Raw genomic sequence first — 6200 nt, forward strand, 5'->3', positions numbered from 1 at the left:
AAATCTTTGAAGGTCTAAGGCTTACACCTCTCTGTAAAACAACTTTCCTCTTTTCCTTCTCTGATTTATGTATTTTTATTTTGGCCAGGCTAGTTTCATAGCTTTTTTTTGGAAGATCTATTACCACTAGGGTTCTTAAGTGGCCCTTTCAGCAGCACTTAAAAAATGATTCAATTTGTATCCTCTTCATGGGTATTCTTCTGCAGTCCTCTTATCAGTTACAATGTAAAAATTATTCCAATATGAACCATGGCTCACAATATGACTATTTCCTTTATTATTATCTAGATGTATCCAGATTTGTTGCCTTTTTTTTTTTCCTGTGGCATATTGTCAGACATTTGTGAGGCGCAAAAACGGATCTAACAGGTAGTGCGATCCTGCACAATACTGATGTGGAAATTATTTCTGAGATGAGATTCTACTGAAGGACATCAAAAGCATTTGGCCTGGTCATGAAGTCACATGGCATGGGTTCAGGTTTCACACAGACTCTTATTAAGCCAGGAGCAACACCAACAGAAAAGTTTTGTACCATAACAAAGGAAAGGTGACCAGAGTCGATCTCTATTCAAGGAGCTCTGACAAAATGAGCCTTTCTGATTTAAATTAGAGGGACTAAAAAGGAATCCCGTCTGCAAAGGGAGGGGGATTCAGACATCTGCTCAATCAACTTATCTTCCTTGTCTATTGTGCCTTGTCCTCAACACACCACTGCCCATTTCTTGAGCTGTCTCTGCTGTCTCCTGTCTTGAGATAGATTCTATAAATTGATAGATACAGCGCAGCTCATTGTTGCCAGCTGTGGGTATGCATATTGGGGTTGTTAAAGTACAGTCTCCCAGAGCTGTCATCCTTTTTCTTTCAAGGTTGAAATAAATACATGGCCAAACTGTGGGCTGTGGTGCATTATCTTATGGAGAATAGAATTTTCAGTTATCAAGAATTCATAGTGTCACTCTAAAACAAAAAGGCAACGAGCACTGGGAAGCCTGTACTGGACAGAATGCTGCAAAACCATTAACCTGAAATATTTATGGAGAACTTTCTGTTCATCACAATGTCTGCACATTGACCTATCTTTTGAGTTGAAGGAATGAGTGGAATTATTTGCTTTGTCTGCCTTTCAAGCCTTTTTAGGCCCATTAGAAAAGAGTACTTGTTTTTTATATTTTTATCAATAAATGCATGAATTCCCCATTTCTTCAGGTGTCTATTCGTGACCCTGCTTCATGCAGGCAAAAGTCATCTCTGGGCACCTAGAAATTAATTGTACTGGTGGGAAAATATATGTCACTTTCTCATATTTTTATGAAAAAGTTTTTAAAAAACTGACATTGTTGGTCAACTAAATATTGCATTTTGTCAGAAGGGTTGTTGGGAAAATTTCCAGTGCTGGCAGGAGCCATGTTTTCATGGATTTAGTAAGAAAAAGACATCAAAGTATTGGCTGAATTGTTTCATTTTTATTGCAGGTTTGGGGAATAGCTAAAGCCCTGGTGCTAGACTTAGAGCAACACTCAGTATCCCCAGATACCGATGATGCAGAAATGGAAGCAGTGAATTGAAGCACATCAAACTAACAGTTACACTGTCCAGAAACGAGAGCCACTTCAATGCAAAACCCAGCAAGGATCATTGATCTCTTTCTTGGCTGGGAACAGTATCCAGAAGGCCATCGAAATGGCAGGGGCCAGGAGGATGAAGTATTTTTATATCTATGTTTACTGTGTCAGCAGCTTCCCTTAGTGTCTGCCTGAGGGAGACCTAAAGTTTATGGTATGGCATTAGAAGAGCAACCGTGGCAGGTTCAAGTACTAGGGTCCCATTGGGCCCTTTATTAAAATGGCTTTGATGGAAGTTAGTTGCTAAATCCATCCAGGGATGTTATCAAGGCACTAAGACAGAAGAAGTTAACAAAAGCAACCTAGAACTGCACGAGTTTTAACCAGTTGCCTAATAAGAGAAAAGGGTGATACCAGGATGCTGGAGAGACCTAGAAAAGTTTCACTCAGAGAAACTAGAAGAAGAAAGGTGATCAGAAGAGAATTCTGGGGGCTTACCAGGAGGAACCTGCTTCAAGACACCTAGGAAAACAAGATAGAAATAATGTGATTTCACCTTTTCTTGGTGAAGGGGAAGGGTGAACTTGAGGAAGTTCAACTTAACACCAAAATGCTCTGGTAAGAACATGAAGCGGACACTTTTTATGCCTGGCATACATAGGGAATTGTGTTAATCATATACGTATATTGTATTCAGGATACATTATAATTGCAGGTTATTCTGCATACATAACCTAAATATAAGACTCTCTCACATCCTTTTATTTATTGCATTTTTTCAAAAATATTATTAAATTACAACTAATTTTTTTAAGATATGGAAGTATGTAAATACTATATTAATATATCTTCATTGTCTGTCACCTATTATCCAAAATAATGAGTTTTTCAAAATATTTCCATGGCTGATACATGTTTATTATTGCATGTGGATAACACCCTTTATATTTCCACAGTCGTCATGCGTGGTGAATCTGCTTTGGAGTAAAGGTCTAACTCACTGATGCTCTCCAAAAGATGACTTGCAGTCAATATATTTGGAGGAGGTTTTTTGCAGGTTTCTCACCTTCTCATTATTTTCATGTTGAGGAGAAGTTGAAGGAGGGAGAGGAACTCAGACAGGCAATGATTTTAAATATATCCTGCAAAGGATGTTTTGCCCCAGTTATGGCAGCACAAATTCCATGAAGAGATATGCTGAATTCTGTGGGACAAAGGAAGTTTTAGAAACACAGTGCATTTATTTGTGCATTTGTGATCTCTTCATATCAATTTGTACTTCTACCAATGTTTTAATTTAAGCAACTCTTCCCCTTCTGTATGTGAAAATAACTGTATTCCACTCTCAAATGTAATCTCACTAGGCCAAACTAATCCAGTTCTTATAAACTTCCCTCCTAGCTCAGGTTCCTCATTTTGCAATTATTTACCAGCTCTCCTCTATGTGACTTCCAGTGTGAATTCATCTACCTGGAGTGCAGATGACTTGAATTCTTCACTAATTCTTTCTACAACACCATGCAAGGAGAGCTGTTGTGTTGATTGGAAATGCTTGTCTTAGCTCCATCCACGCATCACTTATTTAATGACTCACTGTGACAACAGACAGTCATCTTCAGGCTGCCATTAGGTATCTAATCCAACTTACTCATCTAGGTTTCCTCTACTGTCAGTGGTGGGAGTGATGAAGTGGGCTCAATTTATCTGTTCCATCAGAAGGGTATTTTGGTAACTGCCCAGGATGGGCCTTTGCCTCTCTCAATCTCAGAGAGGTTGTTGGGAAGCATTTTAGACTATGTATTTGCCTTTCAGATGGCGACAACTAGGTGTTAGGACTCCTGGCCACATGGTCTGTTCTACAGGGAAATGTAGTTGCTGCTGTGATTTTTAGACATTGAGTTTCCAGGACAGGAATTCACAGCCCCGAGTGAGAACTTTACTCAGGGAATGGGGAGGAGTTAATCACACAGGAAAACAAGAAGAAACAGTGTTCTGAGTGAGAGCTGCCTAAACCAGATGAACAGAAATTATCAAATAAGCAGAGCAGCTACAGAAAGCAGAAATCTCACAGTTTTCACCAAATGTTTGGTCCTTTTTGGCAACTGCCATTCCTGCTATTGTTTCCCTTAGAGAAAAAAAAGTGGACACGGATGAGAACAGTGCTTCATTTCCTATGACAGCACAAGGAGTGGAACACAGGTTCATAAAGGAGAAGCCTCACAGGTCCAGGAAGGTTGAGGCCCACTTCTGCCCTCTCCCAAGGAAGCAATCTCAGCTCCAAGGCTCTAGCTGTGGTGTGGAAACTGCAGTACTTACGAAAGCCACACAAGACCAGCGGGGCTAGGAAGTTAGCAAATAGAGAGGACCTACTTTTCTTTTTTTTTTTTGCTTTCTTGTTTTTGTCTTGCTCCTGAGCACAGGCACCCACATTCCTGCCGTGTTTCAGATTAGGAGCCTCATATTTTTCTGGATTTCAGTCCTTAGTTCCTTACTCATCAAAGTTTTGAGGGATGCTCTCAGGCTTTCCCAGATTGCCGGGACTGCAGCTCCATTCCTAAAGATCTAAAGAGGCTGCCAGAAATGAACAAATTACAGACTCTGGGGAAGAGTGCGGAAAACACACATTGTTCCACAACTCTCTAAAATCAGACCCCTGTTTATTTTGATGCCTAAACACAGATTTAAATGTTTAACTTCAGGCTGTGTGCTTGAAAGCTCTGGCTCTAAAAACCCCTTTCAAATCTTCTGTTTGGTGGTTTAGGGTCACCAACTCTCATCTGGTCTTCCCATAATGTGTAATTTCCCCTTTGACAGCACACAAGTAGCATAATACTAGAATTACCAAAGCACTGGCAGCTCAGGAAGCAACTGGAGAAGGTCAGTCCCAGCACTCTGCTGGCACTCACCCCTAGCATAGGCCTGGGGGCAGCTCCACAAGGCAGAAACAACCCAGGAGGATGAAATGATAACCTGCCTGTTCTGTGGTTTGGGGGAAGAATAATCTGATTTGAATTAAAACATCCCTGAGGCTTTTACTTATGAAACACCTTCACAAAGGCAATGTGAGCCTTTTGAGATGCAGTAAGCCTTACCAGCAGCTGCAAACCTCCAGCTGGACACTCTTCAATGATCCCCCCCATCACCTGTTTTTTTTATCAGGCAGCCTGATCCTGCCTGCACCAGTCAAGTGAGGAGAAGGAAACTCCAACTGGGAGGCTGGCCAGCACAGGAGCGTGGCAAGACTGTCACATAGGCGCTGATAACCGTGCAAAGAGGGGTACAGGCTGTCACCTCAGAGTATCAGGGCCAAAGAATCAGTCTGAATGAGCAGCAGTTCACTGGCTGGAACAGAGCTAGGCTACTTGGAACCAGATGAACAAATTGCCCATACTTTACTTTCATAATTAGGTGCTCACTCACTTTGCAGAAATTCATGATGGCAGAAAAAAGGGAAGAGAGTTGGACACAAGATATCCATCTTGCTTTTGCATGTTACTGCTCTCTAGATCATGTTTTGGCCAGGACATCTTTTAACATTTTGAAGTAATATCTTATTTTTTCTCAGTGAAATGTGCTGATCTGGCAGTCTTTATGACTGAAGCCGTTTATTGAACACAGAGCACTGGCTGGGATGACACAGCCAGAAGTGACACTGTTCCCTCTCATTTTATACTGCACAAAATGAAGAGGTTGCTGTACTAATGATAGATTGTCTCCAATTACAAATAAAAATACTATGTTCCCACCACTGAATCTGCTCCTGGAACCCCTCAGGGTTCCTTTATTTTGATGACCTGTCTGTAAGCAGTTACTTTAGCCCTCTGATGATATTTATAAACTGATACACAACTGCTATAAAGGATAGCCTTCTTTTACAATTCTGGATGATTGCCTACGGGCTTGCAGTCCCTCCCTAACAAGACATCATATTATTCTGCTTCAAGTACAATATTCACTGTGTAAAGCTTGCTACTCACAGCATGTTTGGATATCCTTCACTGGAAATCACCCATACATTCCCTACCAATTCCTGCCTGGGTTTCATAGTCGAGTGCCTACATTACACTGAGTGAGGATTGAGAAAAATTTTTCAGGCTTTAAGAACAACTGGGTTGGTGCAAGAGTGTAGGAATGTCAGAGGTAGCCAGGCTACTACCATACACCAACCCAGATGGTGCCCTCCTGATCTGATACACCTTTTGGCTCTATGTGTATTTCATCTTCTTGTATCACTTCCTGCAAATTGCAGCTGGTCTGCCTAGCAGGGATTTCCCTAGAAACTCTTGCTGACTATATTTACATGGGATTTGCACCCCCTTCAAAGTCAAAACATAAGTTTGGACAAAATATCTCAGCCAAAGTCTGAATTTAGGGAACTTTAAGAGTTTTGGTTGCATTGTGGAATCCTTCTAAACAGTTATCGTTTCACTCCCGAGTTCTGCAAATCTGAACTTGTTCCTAACAGACTACCTTCCTTGGGCTTCAGATCTAAGTATCCTGTAATTCTGAGCAATCATACTTGGAGCACAGGAACTGGCCTAGCTATAATCTTTACCAGCTTCCTGAAGTGCTTCTAGCAGCATCAACTGGATATTCATCCTCCAAAATCAAATTACCATAGCATTATATATCCTG

The sequence above is a fragment of the Empidonax traillii genome, unplaced genomic scaffold, assembly GCF_003031625.1.
Source record: "Empidonax traillii isolate 1590-97213 ecotype Southwest subspecies unplaced genomic scaffold, ASM303162v1 scaffold1047:size509089, whole genome shotgun sequence".
Lineage (NCBI taxonomy): Eukaryota > Metazoa > Chordata > Aves > Passeriformes > Tyrannidae > Empidonax > Empidonax traillii.